At 36.8% G+C, this 20,933-nt stretch overlaps 1 long non-coding RNA gene across 1 annotated transcript in view; it reads right to left on the bottom strand.

The window, feature by feature from the left end:
• LOC121144080 overlaps positions 1-20,933 on the bottom strand; it is a 38,402-nt gene that overhangs the window by 6,470 nt on the left and 10,999 nt on the right. The window contains exon 2 of the long non-coding RNA XR_005881405.1: positions 6,367-6,471. This is a non-coding gene — a long non-coding RNA (uncharacterized LOC121144080). The remainder of the gene's footprint in view (positions 1-6,366; positions 6,472-20,933) is intronic.

The raw sequence follows: 20,933 nt of genomic DNA, 5'->3' as shown, positions 1-20,933 counted from the left end.
GGCCAATCTCAAAATAGGTTAAGCACAAAATGTAATGACTTTAATGATATGGTTCAGAGAAACCACTACATGTTGAGAAGGTAGTATATTCCTGGTATAAACACATTGCTATTGATGTCTTTATTCTCAATAGTCCTGTAATGAAAGTTAATAAACACTTTTAGGACTCTGGATTCTTCAATCATAATTAACAATGTTAGCAGTCCACTTAATAGTCTCAAGGCTTTCCATAATGTTACACAGTTGATTACATAGTAATCTAAATGGAAGAGCCCTGAGAAGTAGGTATTATTGGATCACATTGCTTGTCAATGTCACCTATTGCCCAAACCCAACATAAGCCACATTATCCACAAGACAATTAGCAGCCAGTCTTCTGGGACACAGGAAAAGTATGGAAAGGGTAGGGAACAGGTCAGTTATACACAGTTATTTATTTCATTGATAAAACAGAGAAAAGAGTGTATACACAAGTCTTTAGAGAAATTGTGGAATGAAGCACTGGAGATGTCAACAAACTAGTCCTTCTGAGTCTTACAAAGTGGGGTTCACACTGCTCCACATTGCAGAGGACTTTATCTGATTGGGAGAAATCCCACATTTAAAAACATCCCTATAATGACTCCCTCTATTAAGGAATTTCTCGTCCTGCTCTCTATTCTTCTCAGACTCAACCTTCATGCTCCCCCATGTCCTCCTGCACATTGAGGGATGCTCTCTCAGCCTGGAAATATGGGGGAGGGCCTAGTCCCTGCCTGGGATGATATGACATACTTTGGAGATTCCCCTATGGATGGCCGCACCCTCCCTGTGGAAGAGAGTGTTTTGGGGGAGGTTGATGGGTGACGGGGGAGTAGGCAAGGATGAGGGAGTTGGCATTAACATGTGAAGCAAGCTTGTTTCTGCTTTAAACAAACAAACAAATAAATAAATACAGTCCTATTTTGAAGTATTCCAGCAAGTAGTGAATCTGGGATTTGATAGATCCAGTTATTAAAAGTTGCTCTGTATGAGCAATCTGTTTGCTTGCCTTTCTTGCTGTGCTGGTAATTTTGCAAAAACTGCTGAATCTGCTCTTGCCCTCACAACAGATTATAGATAGAGTAAAGGATGTCTGTTGTTTGTCTATCTCTCTTTAGGAAAATCAGCAAGAACCTTCCCCTTAGAGCTACTCCCTACCTCCTCATAGGACACATTCAGAAAAGGAATATGAAGAGAATTATCATTGAGCAGGTAACTATACGTGTTTATATTTTCTATTCATGATAGAAGAATATAGCTGAATATTTTCATCTCCTTGTTATCTCACCCTGACATAAGCCCTGGCTGCAATGTTAGGGTTGCCATTCTAGAGGGAGTAAATTTGAGTCAGACACAGCTCTCTGGCCTGTTAGATGAATGAAGAGGCTGGGTAGTGGGGGAAGAAGCAGAGACTGATAAAAAATGGAGAGTAATGGGAAGAGTAAAATACATGTATTAAAAGGTAAGGATGGAGGAGCAGAACTAAAAAGGGGAGGAAGAGACAAATTTTTAAAAAAATGAAAAAAGCACAACTCTCTGAAATGAAACCTAGTTTCTGACTATGTGTGGATAGAAAAAAGAACGGATAAACTAGATTTTAATTTGTGTGTATTTCCATTTATTTTTGTATTTCTGTTTCTACCTAAATTATTATTGAACTGTTGAGTGCAGTTAATTGTGAATAACACCCAACAAGTGTCTCCCATCAGCAGCAGTGACTAGAGTGTTCACCATATGGCAGATCATAAATTTCTTCTTCCCACTGCAGGGAATCCTTTCTCAGCTAGCATCAATTTATCCCATTTTTAATCATGCTTCCTCAATTTTTAAATAAGGAATTTACAAAAGCAAGAATGTAAAAACTTGCTTTAGATTTGAGAAGACATTTTTAAACTGTGAGCAATCTTGACCAATTTGAAAGACAAATTTATCATGAAATAAAAAAAATTTAATAGCAAGGAAACTCTCAGAGTGCTCTACGCTAGTGTATCTTCAAGTCTTTCCAAACTCCATGCTAGGTAAATACAGCTACTACACAGTCTATCAGCAGAGGAAAAGAAAATTAAGAGATTAAATTAAATAACACAGACCTTCCCAACCAAGATCAACAAAGTTGAACTCTGTATGTAAACAGACTACTTAAGGATGTGGTAAAAAAAATAGCAAAGAGAGAATCCTAAAATTCTTCAAGTTTAATATGTTAACATCTCTGCCAAATTGTTGTGCCAAATGACTTGTATTTTTTTTGATTAAGTATGATGGATGATATCACATTTCTTTAGAAAAATACAGACTCTAAATAAACATCAAGTGAACTCTTTTCATCCAGGAACACAGCTCTTACTCCTGTTCATTATTCTGTCTCACTGACTCTCTGACCTCCAACATATGGACATGGCCCCATCTACTAACTGAAATGTCTTTTCTGTCATAGTAGTGACTTCAATTTGTGGTCTCTGTAAGGCAAATCCTGTTGAATCACCCTTATCTCAACTCTTTCACCATCTACAAGCATAAATGGCAATCACTGTCAACAATTACATGTAGATGAGAAAGATGGAAGCCTAGCACCCAACCTTAACCCATTACATTTAGGTTGGAGCCTATACAGTTATGACTGTAGCTTGAATTAAAGCAGTCAGATAGGACAATGTTATGAAAGACAAGATTGAAGATGGATGAGTTCTATTGCATCTTCCTCCCAAATGCCAAGGGACACAACATAAACATGGATAGTTATTATAAAATTATGCAAGATTATGAAGGTAATGCTGTATTGAGTGTTTATGCCTTTTATCATTACACTACTTTGACAGCCTTTATCTCAACTCCTCTTTTAATTCAAAATTTTAGGATCAAGATTTTAGAATCAAAATTTTATTACCACTTCTGCATGTAGCATAGTGCATAATGTTTTTTATGACATGTGCCTATAATATACTTAATAATTCAAGTAGCAGAGAGTCTGGGAAACAGGAAAGAACCTAAAATATATGCATGTTACCCAGGAGAAGAGAAATGAGGCAAGATCCTCTGAACAGATGGGGAACATGGTGAGGGGTGGGGGGGCGGGGTACCTGGGAAATAGAGAGGGGGAGAAGTGGAAGGGAGAGTAGGTCGTGAAGGAACAGGAAGGTTGACTGGGGCCGTAGGATAGGGGGAAGAGGGAATCATAGGTTAGAAGAGAGATCAGGCACCATTGTGACCTTTAGTGATCTAAAGCGATGACACCAATTGGCAAGCTAAGCAATAGTGTAGAGACCACGTCGAGTGACCATTCCTGATAATTAACTTGATGTCTATAACCATCCTGGAGCCTTCATCCATTGACTGATGGAAGCAGAGGCAAACACCCACAGTTAAATACTGAACAGAACCCAAGGAACCCAGTGACAGAGAGAGAGGAGTGATGAGCAAATTGGCAAAGAATGGGCTGGCAAAACCAGCAGAGACAGCTGATCTGAACAGGGGAGAGCTCTTGGACCCCAGACCGACATCTGGGAGGCCAGCATGGGACCGATCCAGACCCCCGAATGTGAGAGTCAGTGAGGAGTCCTGGGCTACTTATGGGGTCCTGAGCAGTGGATCAGTGTTTATCCCTCGAATACTAACAGACATCGTGTGTCTATAACACAAAGAGGTTTACTCTCTCTGCCTGGACTCATAGGGAAGTGCCTGGACCCTACCCTGAGTGAAACGATAGACTCTAGATATCCCCTATGAGGAAGGAATTGGCAATAGGGTGGGAGGATAGGGCGATGTTGGGGGGGTTGCAGGATGAAGGGAGGGAGAGGGAACTGGGGCTGACATGTAAAACAAGCTATTTTAAAATTAAAATTAAAAAATAATTCAAGTAGCATCTTTCACCAAATGCAAACACTTCAACTTAAATGATTATAAAGCAGTTTTACTCCTTTTCTGCACACTAAATCATCAACAACTTAATATCTTTTCTATATGTGCTTAAACATACTGTGCATAAAATCCCTTATAGAAATGACTACAGGTTTATTTACTTCTATAGTATAGATTCAATTCTTAATCAATAATTTTTAAATCACTTTTACGCAAGATCATTACTTCTTTGATGAGGCTTGGCATTATCATTTTTCCTATATCTGTGGTCTGAAAAGACACAGTTTCTAAATGATGGGGCCTTTGCATTAAGTATACATTTCTCATCATGGACAGTGTTCTTTTTTTTTTGGGTTTTTTTTTTTTGGTTTTTACGAGACAGGGTTTGTCTGTATTGTTTCAGAAGCTATCGGTCCAGCCCGGCCTCGAACTCACAGAGATCTGCCTGCCTCCCGAGTGCTGGGATTAAAGGCATGCGCCACCACCGCCATGTACAGTGTTCTTATCCTGCAAGCTGAATCACAACTCTCCCAGAAAATTGCATGTCCAAATCCTAGCATTCATTACTTCAGAATGTGACTTTATTTAGAGACAGATACAGCCTTTATAGGATAATCAAATCATCAAAATGTGTACTCATCCTACATGCCAGGGATCTTTAGAAGAATAACTGGTTATAGATATGAGTCCAGTCAAAAGGTAGACCTTGGAAGAAGACCATTGTTGTAGTTTTACTGAGATGTCCTCCATGAATATTTGACCTCTAGTTGGTCGTTTCAGCCTTACTGAAGAAGTATGTCATTGAGGAGGGCTTTGCTGTTTGAAAACACACACAGCATTTTATGCTGCTCTTTCTGCTTTCAATTTGTACTTGAGGTATGAACTCTAAACTTCTCCTGAGCCATGCGTCTGTTTGACCACTATGGAGCCTGACACTCTGAAACCATAAACTTCAAATGCACCCTCATCTTTTATAATACAAATAGAAAAATAACCAAGTTAGGCGAAGACAACCTTTCCTCTAAGTACAGTCATTTTAGCATATACCATCTTGCACCTGAAGACTTAAAATGGTGATAAAATTCACTTTCATTGTCTTACACATCTAAGGTGTGGTATATTATTATAGAAACCTATCATATTAATGTAAACCAACCTTTCTGGTATGTCTAAATGAAAAGAATGAGGAAACACAGACTGCAAATACAGTATTGACACCAGGTTACTGGATTACTAAGTAAAGTTACACTGGAAAAAGGCAATGGTGGAGAAAACATAGTCCCTAGAGTAAAGTCTGCTATTTTTCTAGATAGTCAAATTACCTTCTAAATATTTATGTTTATAGCTATATATATGAGTGCATTCAAACTTGGTTAGAAAACACTTCTCCCTTTCAGTGGGTAGCAAGTAATGGTAAGATGCGTAACTATGCAAAGTGATGAAAATTATAGCTTGGTTACTTAGTCCTAAATTTATGTTACTGCCCTCAACAAAACTCAGGCTTATCACAGATGAGGAGGAGGAGGAAGAGGAGGATGAAAGAAAAAAATGTAAGAGTGCAGGATGAGAATAAATGCTGTACAATGTGAACTTTCAGGACTTCATGACTTTTATATTCAAGAACTAACATGAGCTGTAATACTAGTGTGATATCTGAACAAGATTGATGTGGCCAAAATTCTGGCAAAATTCTGGTTTGGAGAGTTCTCTAGGTGTCTTTTTAATTGAAGAACTAATGAAAATTGATAGTTGATGAATAGAGGTGTAATTTTCATTCTTTTTTTAAGTGTATAGACATTGATAAAATTGCCATGCTCTAGTTGTTAACATCTACAACAAACACACATGAGCAGTATTAGTTGAATTTAGTGGGTTATTTTAAATAATCCATTAAATAATAAAAGGTTATATTAGAGAGGGTTAGAATGAATTGGATGGGGCAAATAATGTCTTATTATATAGTTGTATGAAAATTACAGAAACAAAGAATATTCATATAGAGTTAGAAAAATACTTTTCTAGGGTTGTGTAGAATGCTCAGTGTCATATGATGCACTGAATATACTGAATGTAAAACCAAGTTATCTGATATCATAGATAATCTCACAATTTTTGAGCTTAGATTTGAAATTTTTACCATTCTTAATCTGGGAAATATACAAGCCAAAAGGAAGCACCTTGAATACGTAGCATGAGCTCTGTAGGTATTCAGAAAATTTCTAACCTGGTCATGGTGGCTGTCATTCATGATAAGTTCTGTTCACACTTGCCACCACCATGAAACACACTCATCTATTGACTTATGGGCTACTTCAGTGTAACTTAGTGTCCTAATTATTCTAATCAAGGAACATCAAATGACTTCTTATAGCATCTGATGTCCTTCAAAGAGCAAAAAAAATTCAAACAAATTATATCTTCTTTTGCGATTCTATACAAAAAGAAAAACATATTTGGCAATGATTAACAGTGGCTTCTGCAGTTTGTTACCTGAGTGGCTTTTGCCAGCTCCCCACTCTGACTTGACGTGACAGTTACTGCTACCATTTGGTTATTTCTTTTGCCTATAAGCCTCTTTCTGTTGATTGTGGGCATCTATAAAAATAAAAGACAATGTTACATGAAGAATTATGTTTGTTTTTCAGTTTCATTCAAGTAAACTGTGAGGCAATAAGTGATTGAGTAAATACTTAGTTAAAAATACACTAATTTTAACATGTACACATGAAAGGGAACAAAGACTGGAGTTTAATATTGCATGGATGAATATGTGAGCAGTCTTTGGAAACGTTGACAATTTCAATTGATATGAGAAAACTGACTAATAGCATAACTGCATTTCTTATTACTAGTTTGAAATGAGAAGATGATAACATGAAGTAAATGTAGGTCCAATGAAACAAATACAGCTTAATTCAGAAGAGTGCTTCATAAGTTAAATACATGACTAGGTTTTCTCCCAGGAGAGCATACTTCATAAGAGAAGTGGGTCGGCCTTTAAATTGTATTGATTTAGCTTTTAAGACATTTATTAGAATCATGAGCTTGAATGCAACCCTAGAATTTATTCATGTTGGCCTTATAGTGGTCAGTTACGAGATAGTGCTTTGGAGATTAGAAAGTACTTGGTAAACATCAAACAAGTAACTACTTTCACTTACTTTCTCATCAGTTCAATTCTTAGTATTCCTCTCTAATCGGGAAACTGCTGATGTAATCAAATCTATTAGTAAATCTCAACACATTGCTGAGATGATGGACTTGCTCTCATTAAGGCAGGTGGTAATCATTTGGTAAGAAAGCATACCCCTGGAATCATAAGATCTGAAAATACTTATTTGGAAATCTCTGGAGCTAACCCATGATGGTTTTAATAATCTTTTCCACAGTACTTAAAATGTTAACCAGTTAGGAAATATCTTCCATGATGTTAAAAGAATGTATTTTTTACAAATTAGAAATTAGTTGATAGTCTCAATCTAAAAGTCACCTGTTAGGGCACAGAGTACAAAATCTACCCCTATAGCCACATGTTACCAGTAATATGTCCTTGATTCCTTTGTAAGCTGTCAAAGCAAACAATTGTCTAGACAGATGATGGATGCCATATTTTAGATTTTTACTTACCCTCAATGGTCTTTGAAATGATATATGAAATGTTTGTTTTTCAGTTATGGTCAGAGTCGTTGCTTGCTTGTTTGCTTATGTAGGAATGGATAGCCTCACTTGAACATTATGATTATTATATTTCAGAGATGCTACTCATCTGTCCTTCTAACTTTTATCACCAAAATGGTGATGGAATAGCTCTGCCAGGCACATATTCATTATCTCTTAATGGTACCCAAAGAGGTAGCCAAATGTGGCAGCCTCCACAGTAGAACAACTGAATCTATACCCCTTTATACAGATTCACTTCAATCTTGTCAAACTCAGGGCAAGAAAAAGGACAAGTATGTTTCTGTTACGTCCTGAGTATAAATTTTTGTAATGATTTTTCTCACCATCTTTCCTGGCTCTTAAATTCCTTTACTGAGCCATCATTATATTAGATATAGGTTCTCAATTTCTTAGCCCAGATTTCAAGGCTCTTACACATGGGCTACTTGTCCACTCCTCCAGCTTCTTTCTCAGTGAAGGCTCTAGCTGAATGGATTGCCCAGCTGCATATACTTTCCTTCTCTCCCTTTAAGGCACTTGACTGCCTTTACCTCTAAGCATGTGCTTTTTTTTTTTTTTGCTGTCTTTACTTTCATCTTTGATCCCATTTTATATTACTGCCCCCTGCATCAGAATGTCTTCTTGGACTCCAATACAACATGTCAGGAGCCGGTATGTTACCCTTCCCATAAGATTGCTTAATACACTATAGGGAATGGATTGTTTCATCATCTGTCTTGTCTTTTAAACTTTCAGTTTCAAGGGGGCAGAAAAGATGCTAATCTTGCTTATGTGGTATCTCCAGAGTGCACCTTATAGCATCCCAGAAGAGTCAGTAAACACACACGTTTTGCAGAATGAATTAATCTGCTATTGAAAATGAAGTCTAAAGTTAAGGCAGGGACATACATGGTTAAGAGCAAGAAGAAACTTTAAGATGGGGGCTAGAGATAACTAATGTAAAAGTCAGGTGCTGACAGCCAAGTGATGTCACCTCGAAAGGAAAAGAAGTCAACAACAATCCCGAGAAACTAGAACAAAGGTAAGGAGAGTTTTGGGTGAAAGAGCAGAGTTAGCATCATAGCAGTGCAGCCAAGAACCCTGACAAAACAGTATCAGAAAGTACCTACATAGGTCTACCATACTGCACCTATGTTATCTTTATTAATCAATATAAGATAAATGCTTACTAGGCTATCTTAAAGAATCCTCCAGACACTTGATAAAACAGAAATTTCGTAATTAAGGAATGTGCAATAAATATAACTACCAGATTCATTGATATAATTCAGCTATTCTTACCAACTTACATAATCCTGTTTATTTTTTGGTCCAATTTGGGCATAGTATTTTGAGTTTGATTAAACACTAGGTAATACCAATAGTAATGGGTCTGTATTATAAATATCGGAGCTCCCTTTTTATTATAGACTTATATATATATAAATATATAAATGTATTGATTAGTATATTAGTCATGATTTTCTAGAGCAGTGTTTCTTAGCCTAGAGGTCACAACCCTTTGGGGACTGAAAGACACTTTAACAAGAGTTGCCTAAGATCACCAGAAAACATTGAGATTTACATTATAATTCATAACAGTAAAATATTACTGTTATGAAGTAGTAGCAAAAATTATTTTATGGTTGTAGTCACAGCATTAAGAAGTTTGAGAAAAATGTTCTACAGTTACAGAGCTTATAGAATTGTTCTCTAAATACATAACATACCAAGTTGGGCTACCAGTTCCTCGATGAAGAGCACCACAAAAATGATATATGACATTAAGAGTTTATTTGAGATTATGGCAGCAGAGGAAGAGCCCATAGTGCAGGGGAGACATGGCAGCAGGTGGCTGAAAAAAGAATCTGAGAGGTCATATCTTTTACTACGGGGCAGGAAACAGAGAAATCAAACTGAGAGTGGGAAGATTCTCTGAACTCATAGAGCAAACCTCCAGTGATACACAACCTCCAACAGGGATCCACCTCCTAAAAGTATTATAACTTCCCCCAAAGCACCATTAACTGGAATTCATAAGTCCAAATGCCTGAGACTAGCGTAATCAATTTTCATTCATACCATCACACCAAGTATATACAAGTCATTAAAATTTTATTTTTAAATATACGTTACACAGACATAAAATATCTCTCTTGTATACTATTCTATCTAGACATATCGATAGGAATTTTTTCTCCATGGAATTATGTTCTTTAATTACCTTTTTGAAAATCCTTCATATAAAACCTGAATTCTATAAAACAACTTCAATAATGGTTGTCTTCCTAGTATTCTGGCTACATTGACATTTTAGTTTCAAAATAATAGCATTTCTTCACATAGTTCCTTTTAGACTTGTTTATACTTTATAATTCCATTATTCTTGGCTCTATGCTTGTACTTCTAAAAGTTATAAAATGTCTGATTTCTTCACTATTGCATCTGAAAAAGCTTTAGTAGCCATTAATCCAAGACTCTTCCCCTTTTCATTTTAAAAACTCACGTTTCTCCAAGGAAAATTCAATACATTTAATCCTTATTGATTGGCATTTAGTGCTACTAGATAATGTTTTGTGAGAACTCTGGGTGTCTAACCAGCAGCTTGATCAATTTGTTATTCTTCTTGTCATGCTAATCGTATTTTGCACCTGGAAGCCATGTTTCCCTTAAAGTCTTTGCACTTCATTTAAAATCAGTGTTATCCTTAATTTGACAGTGAAGAAACTGAGTCATGAGCTATGCCAACTTTCCTTTATGATTGTCTGTTATTCACACTCTATGGTAAACAAATTCTTGAATGATAAAAAATATATTTTGAATATTTTAAGAAAGAATGTCTCATTTTGTCTTTATAATGTGTGTACATTTATGACCTTGAAACACTCAATTTAGTGCCCAAATTTTCAAATTTTGCATTTGAAATAAGAGAAACAATAGTTGCCATAAAATCTTTATATAAAAATATATTTTAAATGTTTTATGAGAATGATAGTACATAGATCTAGTAAATATTCAGTAAATAGAGCCTGAAGATAAAAATAAAGAGTAGAAAATAATAATGATACCATTTGAGAATTTCTTTGCATAGTTTTTAAAGAGTTAAATAAATTCCATCATGTGAAGTTTAATTTTTAATATAATAATTTCATTAATAATTTGAAATTTCACACATGCATATAATGTATATTAATTATATTATCCAGTCTCCTTTATGAAATTTCTCCTCAATACAAGTCTCATCTTTCTAATCTCTTTCCTAATTTCATGTCTTTTTTTTTTCAAATTATGCATTGGGACTAATTTGTGCTGCCTATATGCATGGCTACAGGACTATATACACTGAAGCATTGTCTAACAAACAGAGGCCACAATCATTTTAATATTTATTTATGCATATATAAAAAATATACTAGTCATATCAATCTGTTTCTCCCTACAGCATCATATTCCATATTTTCCTTGAAGATTCATGTATTCATATTTTTAAAAACCGATTTGTTTTTAAATTACTAAATCAAAATTTATTCTGCACATAAACATATAGGTATAAGCTCAACTAATTGAGCATAAGGTGCCGACCAGTGTGTACAGACCTAAATTAAAACGACTCACTTCCCCCAAGTTTTAACAGCTGGAAATATGATAAAGATGAAGGACAGTCTCTTTAGGAAGAAGATAATGAACCTTGGCTTGAGGGCTGAGGGAGACAGTGCTGCTACTGCTGAGATGTCTATAAAAACCCATTTCAGTGTCAGAGATGAACACCAGAGATGACGTGCCCTGGAAGTAAGTGAATGGCAAGACCAGGGCCAGAAGAAGTAAAAAGACATATGTAGGAACAGTCATTTAAGTAGGTAAATTCAACAGCAGAAACTAAGAAGGGATTAAGCTTCAGGAAGATCCAGGAGTTCTATGCCTGTTGGCTCTTGATGTATGCATGAAGTTGTTAGATAACAAACCAATGAGGCCATCACTCTGCAATGTTAAGTATTTTCTTTTTTAAGTCCCACATGAGGGGTTTGTATGCTTTCTCACCATGGAATCTGTTCTTTTTTATTATTCATATTTTATTTTCCTTAGCATTTTACAGTAGTCACTCTCACTTCTCTCTCCCTCACCTCCTCCCCTACCCCCAATCCTCCCAAGCCCCACTCCATCCACCATCTGCTCCCCAGGGAGGGCAAGGGCTTCCATGAGGGATTTTCAGAGTCTTTCACATCTTCCCAGGCAAGGCCTATGTCCCCCACATGTGTCCAGGATGAGAGAACATCCCTCCATGTGGAATGTGTTCCCAGAGTTCATTTGTATGCCAGGAATAAATACTAATCTACTCTCCAAGGTCCCACAGATTGCCGATACCTCCTCTCTGGCACCCAGGTTCAGTGTGGGGGGCAGTGTCTGGATCAGTCCCATGCTGACCCCTCAGTAATCAGTCTGGGGTTAATGTATTCCCCTTTGTTTAGGTCAGCTGCCTCTGTGGGTTTCACCATCCTGATCTTGGCTCCTTTACTTTTCACCCTGCTTTGCAACTGGGTTCCAGAAGTTCAATTCCGTTCCCAAAAGTGGATGTCTGGCTCTGCCTCTGTCAGCCACTGTATGAGAGTTCTACAACAGCATATTAGGTAGACATCATTCTCATTATCATGGGTGGGCATTTAAGGTAGCCTTAATGCCAGTTGGTGTCATTCTTGTAGATCTGGGAAGATCTCACTAGTGCCACATCTCTCCTCCAACTTATACTGGCTCCCTCTTTTATGGAATCTCCATTCCTTCTCTCCTCTATTCTTACCCTGGCTCAACCTTCCTGCTCTCTTATGTCCTCCTCTCCCCTCCTGTTGTCCCCCTCTCTTGTGGGGACAATAGTGCTTGGGCAGAGATCCACTTCCCCGTCAGCCTGGGACAGGCAACTGAAAGACAATGTTTACTAAAACATGTTTACTAAAAACAATACAATGCCTGGGGCAGTAAGTTCCTGAAAAGGGCTTGCCCACGGGAACCACCCTGTCCTTGACCTTTTCCAAAGACTAACGGCCTCTTCAGACCCACCCACCTCCGTCTCTGGTGTCAGGGTATATAATAACCAGGCAGAGTAGGAATAAAGGAGAGCCTCCTTGAGGAGCCTTTGGTGTTGTCAATCCCTGACTGCACATTCTAGGACACAGGCTGCATAGCAGGCATGGCTCTCTCTTTCTCCCATCTCCTTCTGCCCTGCACTTCTTCCCCGCTACCCCAATAAAATTAGCAGATCACATCCCATAACCCTTCTCCGGGATACCATGCATCTCTCTTAGATTCTTCCCTTCATCCCAGACTCTCTGTCGGTGGGATTGTAGGCTGGCAATGCCCTGCTCCATGTATAAAATCCATATATGAGTGAGTACATACCAATTTTGTCTTTTTGTGACTGGGTTACCTCACTCAGGTGGTTTCTTCTAGTGTCATCCATTTGCCTGCAAATTTCAAGATTCCATTCTTTTTTCTGTTGAGTGGTACTCCACTTTGTAAATGTACTATATTTTCTCTATCCCCTATTCAGTTCATGGGTATCTAGGTTGCCTCCAGGTTCTGGGTGTTACAAATAATGCTGTTATGAACATAGTTGAACAGATGCCCTTATTGTACAAGTGCCCATTTTTTGGGTATATGCCTATGTGTGGAATTGGTGGATATTGTGGTAGACTGATTTTCATTTTCCTGAGGAAACTCCATACTGATCTCCAGAGTGGCTGCACCTGTTAGCATTCCCAAAGCAGTTCAGGAGTGTTCCCCTTTTGCCACATCCTCTCCAGCATAAAATGTCATTCGTGTTTTTGATTTTAGCCATTCTGTAGGGAGTGAGATGTTATCTCAGAGTTGTTTTGATTTGCATTCCCTGATGACTAAGGATGTTGAGCACTTTCTCAAGCGTCTCTTGGCCATTTTAGACTCCTCTATAGAGGATTATCTATTTAGTTCTCTACCCCACGTTTTAATTGTATCCTTTGGTGTTCTGGAGACTAGCTTCTTGAGTTCTTTGTAAATATCGGAGATCAGTCCTCTATCATATGTGGGGTTTGTGAATATCTTTTCCAATTCTATGGGCTATCCTTTTGCCTTGTTGACTATGTCCTTTGCCTTGCAGAAGCTTCCCAGTTTCAAGAGGTCCCATTTATTAATTGTCAATCTCTGTGTCTGTGCTCCTGGTGTTATGTTCAGGAAGCAGTCTCCTGTACCAATTTATTCAAAGGTAATTCCCACTTTCTCCTCTAAGAGACTCAGTGTGGCTGGATTGATGTTGAGGTCTTTGATCTATTTGAACTTAAATTTTGTGCATGGTCATAGATACTGATCTAACTGTTGTCTTTTACATGCCAGCATCCAGTTACTCCAGCACCATTTGTTGAAGATGCTTTCTTTTTTCCATTGTATAGTTTTAGCTTCTTTGCCAAAGATCAGGTGTTCAAAAGTATGTGGGTTGACATCAGGGTCTTTGAATTGGTTCCATTGTTTTACCTGTCTGTTTTTGTTCCAATACCAACCTGGACTATAGCTCTATAATAGAGCAGGAAGTCAGGGATGGTGTTGCCTCCTTAAGTTCCTTTATTGTACAAGGTTGTTTTGGCTATCCTGGTTCTTTTGTTTTCCATATAATGTTGAGAATTGTCCTTTCAAGGTCCTTGAAAAATTGTGCTAGCATTTTGATAGGGATTGCACTGAATCTGTGGATTGCTTTTGGGAAGATTGCCATTCTTACTTTGTTGATCATACCTGTCCAAGAGCATGGGAGATCGTTCCATATTCTGGTGTCTTCTTTAATTTCTTTCTTTAAAGACTTAAAGTTCTTGTTATACAGGTCTTTTACCTGTTTGGTTAGAGTTGCCCCTAGATATTTTATGGCATTTGTGGCTATTGTAAAGGGTGATGTTTCTCTGATTTCTTTCCCATCCCTTTATTGTCTATATATAAGAGGGCTCCTGATTTTTTTTAGTTAATTTTGTATCCTGCCACTTTGCTGAAGCTGTAGGAGTTCCCTGATAGAAGCTCTTGTGTCTCTTACATACAATATCATATCATCTGCAAATAGTGAAAGCTTGACTTCTTCCTTTCCAATTTGTGTCCCCTTGATCTCCTTTTGTTGTCTTATTACTCTAGTAATAACTTCAAGTACAATATTGAAGAAATATGGAGTAACTGGACATCCTTGTCTTGTTCCTTATTTTAGAGGAATTACATTGATTTTCTCTCTATTTAGTTTGATGCTGGCTGTTGGCTTGCTGTATATAGCTTTTAATACATTTAGGTGTGTTCCTGTTATCCCTGATCTCTCCAAGACCTTTATCATGAAGGGTTTTTGGATTTTGTCACAGGCTTTTTCAGCATCTAGTGAGACGATCATGTGGTTTTTCTATTTCAGATTGTTTACATGGTGGATTATATTGTTGGATTTTTGTATGTTGAACCATCCCTGCATCCCTGGGATGAAGCCTACTTGATCATGATTTATGATTTTTCTGATGTGTTCTTGGATTCCCTTTGCCAAGATTTTATTGAGCATTTTTGCATCAATGTTCATGAGGGTGATTGGTCTGTATTTTCCTATCTTGGTTATGTTTTTGTATGGTTTGGGTACTAAGGTAATTATAGCCTGGTAAAAAGAATTTGGCAGTGATCCTTCTTCTATCGTGTGGAACAATTTGAAGAGTATTGGTATTAGCTCTTCCTTGAATTTTAGGTAGAATTTCTCACTGAATGCATTTGGCCCTGGACTTTTTTTTTTTTTTTGGTTGGAAGACGTTTTATGACTGCTTCTATTTCTTTTGGCATTATAGATCTGTTTAAAGTGTTTATCTGTTCTTGATTTAATTTTGATAAGTGATATCTATCCAGAAAATCATGCATTTCATTTAGATTTTTCCAATTTTGTTGAGTACATGTTTTTAAAGTATGACCTGATGATTCTTTGGATTTCCCCAGTGCCTGTTATGTCCCCTTTTTCATTTCTGATTTTGTTAATTGGCATGATCTCTCTCTGTCTTTTCATTAGGTTTGATAAAGATTTGTCTATGTTGTTGATTTTCTCAAAGACACAACTCTTTGTTTCCTTGATTCTTTGTATTGTTTTAGTTGTTTCTACTTTATTGATTTCTGATCTCAACTTGATTTTTTTTCCTGGTGTCTACTCCTCCTGGGTGAGTTTGTTTCTTTTAATTCTAGAAACTTCAGGTGTTCTGTTAATTCTCTAGTGTGGCAGTTCTCCATTTTTTTCATATGGGCATTTAGTGCTATAAGTTTTCCTCTTAGAACTGCTTTCAAAGTATCCCAAAGGTTTGGGTATGTTTTGCCTTCATTGTCATTGAATTCTAGGAAATCTTTTATTGCTTTCTTTATTTCTTCCTTTACCCGGGGTGGTGCAATTGAGCATTTCCATGTGTTTGAGAGACTTCTGCAAATTGTGTTGACGTTGAATTCTAATTTCAACCTGTGGTAGTCCGACAAGATACAGCAGGTTATTCCAATTTTTTTTGTATCTGTTGAGGTTTGCTTTATTGCCAAGTCTGTGGTCAATTTTAGAGAAAGGTCCATGTGATGCTGAGAAAAAGGTATATTCTTTTTTGCTTGGGTGGAATCTTCGATAGATGTCTGTTAAACCCAATTGGGTGATAACTTCTGTTACTTCCATTGTTTCTTTGTTAAGTTTCTGTCTGGTGGACCTGTCCAGTGGTGAGAGTGGGGTGTTGAAGTCTCCCACTATAAGTGTGTGGGGTTTAATATGTGATTTGTGTTCTACTAATGTTTCTTTTATGAATATGGGTGCCTTTTTATTTGGGGCATATATATTCAGAATTGAGCCTTCTTCCTGATGGAATGAATATGATAAATATGAAATGACCATCTTCAGTCTTTTTGGTTTATTTTAGTTTGAAGTCTATTTTGTTAGATATTAGGATAGCTACACCCATTTGCTTCTTAGGTCCATTTGATTGGAATGTCTTTTTCCAACCCTTAACCTTGAGTTAGTGTCTGTCTTTGAAATTGAGATGTGTTTCCTGTATGCAGCAGGATGGGTTCTGTCTTTGTATCCATTCGGTTAGCCTGTATCTTTTTGTAGGAGAGTTAAGACCACTGATATTCAGGGATGTTAATGACCATCAATTGTTGATTTTTGTTTGCCTTGGATCCGTTTTTTGTGGTGGTTTTGTGTGTGAGTTTTTCTCCTATTTCTGATGTCTGGTAAAGTAAGATTACCTATTACCCATGTTATTTTGAGCATACTTAACTTCCTTGGGTCAGAGTTTTACTTCTAGAACCTTCTGTAGGGATGGATTTGTGGATACATATTACCTAACTATGGCTTTGTCATGGAATATCTTATTTTCTCCATCTATACTGATTGAGAGTTTTACCTGGAATCTTGATAAGTTTTCAGACCTGGCTTTATTGACATGATTTTATTATGTTCTTGTACTCTTTCAGTCCAATTTATCATGATAAATTTATAAGATGAACACATTTTTCCTTCTAAAAGTACGTTCCAATTTCATAAGTTATAGTAGAGAGATGGTGACATGTGTCCTCTTATGGACAGAGTCATCATATTTCTGCATTTGTATTTAAAATAATTAAATGTTACTTATATAAGAGTTTTTAAGAGCATGTCACAGGTCATAAAAAAAACACTGTTTTATACAATGTGAAGTAGCTCAGGGTAGGGCAGACTCGATTTTAATGACCTGAAAATGTTAATTTAGTTTATTATAATAACACATAGATGGTTTATATAAACATTGAGGACCCCATTACATACTAACTGGAGAAATGGTTTCAATTTTTTTATGTATTAGAATAACAGAGATTAAAAATTCTGGTACCTGAGTCCCTTGCTCCAATATTAGAATTTAATATGTCTGGGGAAAGGAGTGGTTTAGGCTTAAAAACCTTTAGAAAATCCATAGAAGACTATATTGGACATATTTAAAAGCCATTAGAATAGACGAAGTATCTTCTAGGCTTCAAGATTATTTCTCTTTCATCACTGATTTTCATCTTATTTTTCTCTACTGAGATATGTTTATATTAATTGAGTAAAATTTTGAAAGTATTGTCAAACTCAGCTCTCAGCCTTTCAAATGTGGGATCTATCACAAAGTGGTGTCCAATCCAGTCCTAATTCTTTATGATAGTGACAAATGGTGGAATGATTTCATCATGGGTCTGCTGACCTACAGAAAAACACGTGTTAGAATTATGAGTAGTAAGCTACAGAGGTTTAAATATTAGTTGTTTATTTTCATGGAGTAGTGGCAAACAATTCGTTTTCCAGAGGTGGTGATGAACTAGGAAAAGAATCATGACATGTTAGTCATAACATTATACATATATATATGCATGCATATATATAAATGTATGTATGTATATACATATATATGCATATGAATGCACACATATTCTTTCATAATTCAAAAAACAGTGTTTTTAATACCTGTGGCATACTCTCAAAGACTTCTTTATATAAGTAACCTTTAATTATTTTCATATATATACATATATATGTACATACACACACATATATACATATGTTTCCTTATGCGTGTGCCTATATGAGTTTATGTGTCCCATGTATGTGCAGATATTTGAGGAGACAAGTAAGCATGGGATTCCCTGAAACTGAGTTACAGAAGGTTGTGAATTTCTTGGATGAGGGTGATTGGAACCGAATCCAGGTCCTCTGTAACAGAGGTAAGCACTCTTTGACTCTGACCCATCTCTTCCCCTTAGGTATGCACATTTTAAAGAATGGAGAATTGAAGATTCTATGAGAGCAATTTCTGAGTCACAATTTCTGAGAGATTTTTCAAGTTAAAAGTTCCTATTTTACCAAGTATAAGTAAAGAACATTTAACATGTTGAAAATTTTATACCCCCATTTACCACATGATTTATGATTTACTGTTAGTATATAATATTTAAACATGAGAAACTCACTATAGAATGAAGTATTTCTAGTACATAAATTACCTCAATTCTCATTTTTACACTGAACTTTAAGAACAGAACACTGTTTGTGTATAATTAGCACAAGCTCTACCTTCCACCAGCTACATGTAACAACAATACTGAGTTACCCCATGTGACTAATGTCCATGCTTAGTGGAGTTGACACTCAGGTCCTGAGACTTTGTCTTCAGCTACTTGCTAAGATACTCACTGTGTTTATCTGCTTCTTGCAATGTCTAGTAATTAAATGTTCTTTCATTTACTTCATAGCTGTTTTCTTATAAATATTTTTATCAGATTCCTTAATAATCAAAATTTACCAAGCAGTTTCCATAAATGCGCCTTCATTAGAAATAACAAGTAATTATGAGCACTGTGGGATGTAGAGTTGCTCTTCACTGCTGGTGTTTATCTCACTGAGTATTTGAAATTTATTTGGAAAGCACATCTGTGTTGTATTAGCCCCATATTCCTGCTTATTTCAAACTTGGCTACAGATGAGGTCCTCCTGAGACACTTTTAACTCCTCATAGGTCTGCACATGTGATATGCTATACTTTACAATAAGGAAGTGTTAGTATCACTCCTCAGTAAGGGACCTACCTCTCATTGGTACTTAACTGAAAAGTTTTGATCTTTCTACTCTGGCAATACATGTTGTGTGAATAACCACTCTATTAATAACCTAAGTTATCAGGTGCCATGCAGAAAAGAGAGGTAAAACAAAGCAACAAAAAATGAGACTTTCTACTGGAGATGAAAGAAAAAATTTATCACATGCTTTGATTATGCAGTTTTCTACAGCTGCACTTGCTATAAAATCTTACATAAATTCCCTGATAACCACAATTAGCACATACAAATAACCCTATCATTTATCCAAACCAATTAACCTCATTATGCTTATTGAACTGCTCTGATAACAGTCTTCTAGATCACTCTGCCTACACAAAATCTATCTATCAGATGTACTCTGAGTTTTCTTGCCTCAGTGATAATTAATGCTTAGAAATTAGGTATTTTAATGAAGATTCATTAACTCTTTCTTTACAGTAGTGGAGTTCAAGTTGACTTCTGGCCTTCCCAATATAATTGTCTTTTTATGGACACCCTAGGTAAATATGAATGTGGGTACTAATTTATTTTCACTGCAATTAGAAGAAATTCTGCATGTGTCTTTGGCATCATCTTTATTAGGTTAAATCAGTGAGTCATGACCTTACAGTTTCTTTTTCCCACTAGCAGAAATATGTGTGAAAAGAAGAACCAATTGAAAATGGGGAAAAAGTACAGGAAATAAGCAACAAGCCAGAGGAACCCATATTCCTATAGATAAAACTCCAAACAAGAAATACTTGCTAGGTAAAGTTTTGTGTAAGATAATAAATCTCCATTTTCATTTTGACTTTCTTATTTTGGACTAACTTTCTTAACAGCCAAACATTTATTTTACTCATCACTTTATATATAATAAAACTATGTTTTCCCACCAAAGGATAGAATTAAACAGCAGATTCAGAACTAAATAAAGAATTCTCAATAGAGGACTCTAAAATGGCTGATAGACAATTAAGAAAGTACTCAACAACCTTAGCCATCAGAGAAATGCAAATTAAAACAACTCTGAAATACCATCTTACTCCTGTCAGAATGGCAAAAATAGAAACCCCCAAAGACAGCTGACTGAATAAGGGGGAGCTTTGCAATCCCAGACTGATGCCTGAGAGGCCATCAGGGGACTTACCCAGACTCCATGAATGTAGTCTCAGTGAGGAGGCCACAGAAATCACTGGGGCGTTGGGTAGTAGATCAGTGTTTACCATGGTTTATGAATGATCTTTGGGAGCTCATTCCAAATAGATGGATGCTCATTCATCCTGGACACATGGGGAAGGGCCTCGGTTCTTCCCTGGATGAAATGACAAACATTCATACAACAAAGAAGTCTCTTCCTCTATATTCATAGCAGAATTATTTGTAATAGTCAGAACCTGGAAGCAACCTAGAGATGCCCCTCAACTTAGGAGCAAATAGAGAAAATGTGGTACATTTACACCATTTACACAATGGAATACTACTCAGAGGAAATAAACAATGGAATTTTGAAATTGGCAGGCAAATGGATGAGACTAGAAGAAACCATACTGAGTGAGGTAACCCAGCCTGAAAAAGACAAACATGGTATGTACTCAATCGTATTTGGATTTTAGACATGAAGAATGGCATTGCCAATCTACAATCCCACCGCCAGAGAGTATGGGAAACAGGGAGGACCCTAAGAGAAACATACATGGTCCTCAGAAGATGGATAATGGGACAGGATTGGCAGCATTGGGAGTGGGGAGAAGGAGCAGGGAGAAAGAGAGAGGGAGAAGAGGAGGGGAGAGGAGGGCACGCAGAAGCAGGAAGATTGAGTCTGG

Source organism: Mesocricetus auratus, unplaced genomic scaffold, assembly GCF_017639785.1.
Source record: "Mesocricetus auratus isolate SY011 unplaced genomic scaffold, BCM_Maur_2.0 Super-Scaffold_100014, whole genome shotgun sequence".
In the NCBI taxonomy this organism is placed as follows: domain Eukaryota; kingdom Metazoa; phylum Chordata; class Mammalia; order Rodentia; family Cricetidae; genus Mesocricetus; species Mesocricetus auratus.
This window is presented reverse-complemented; position numbering and strand designations above follow the sequence as displayed.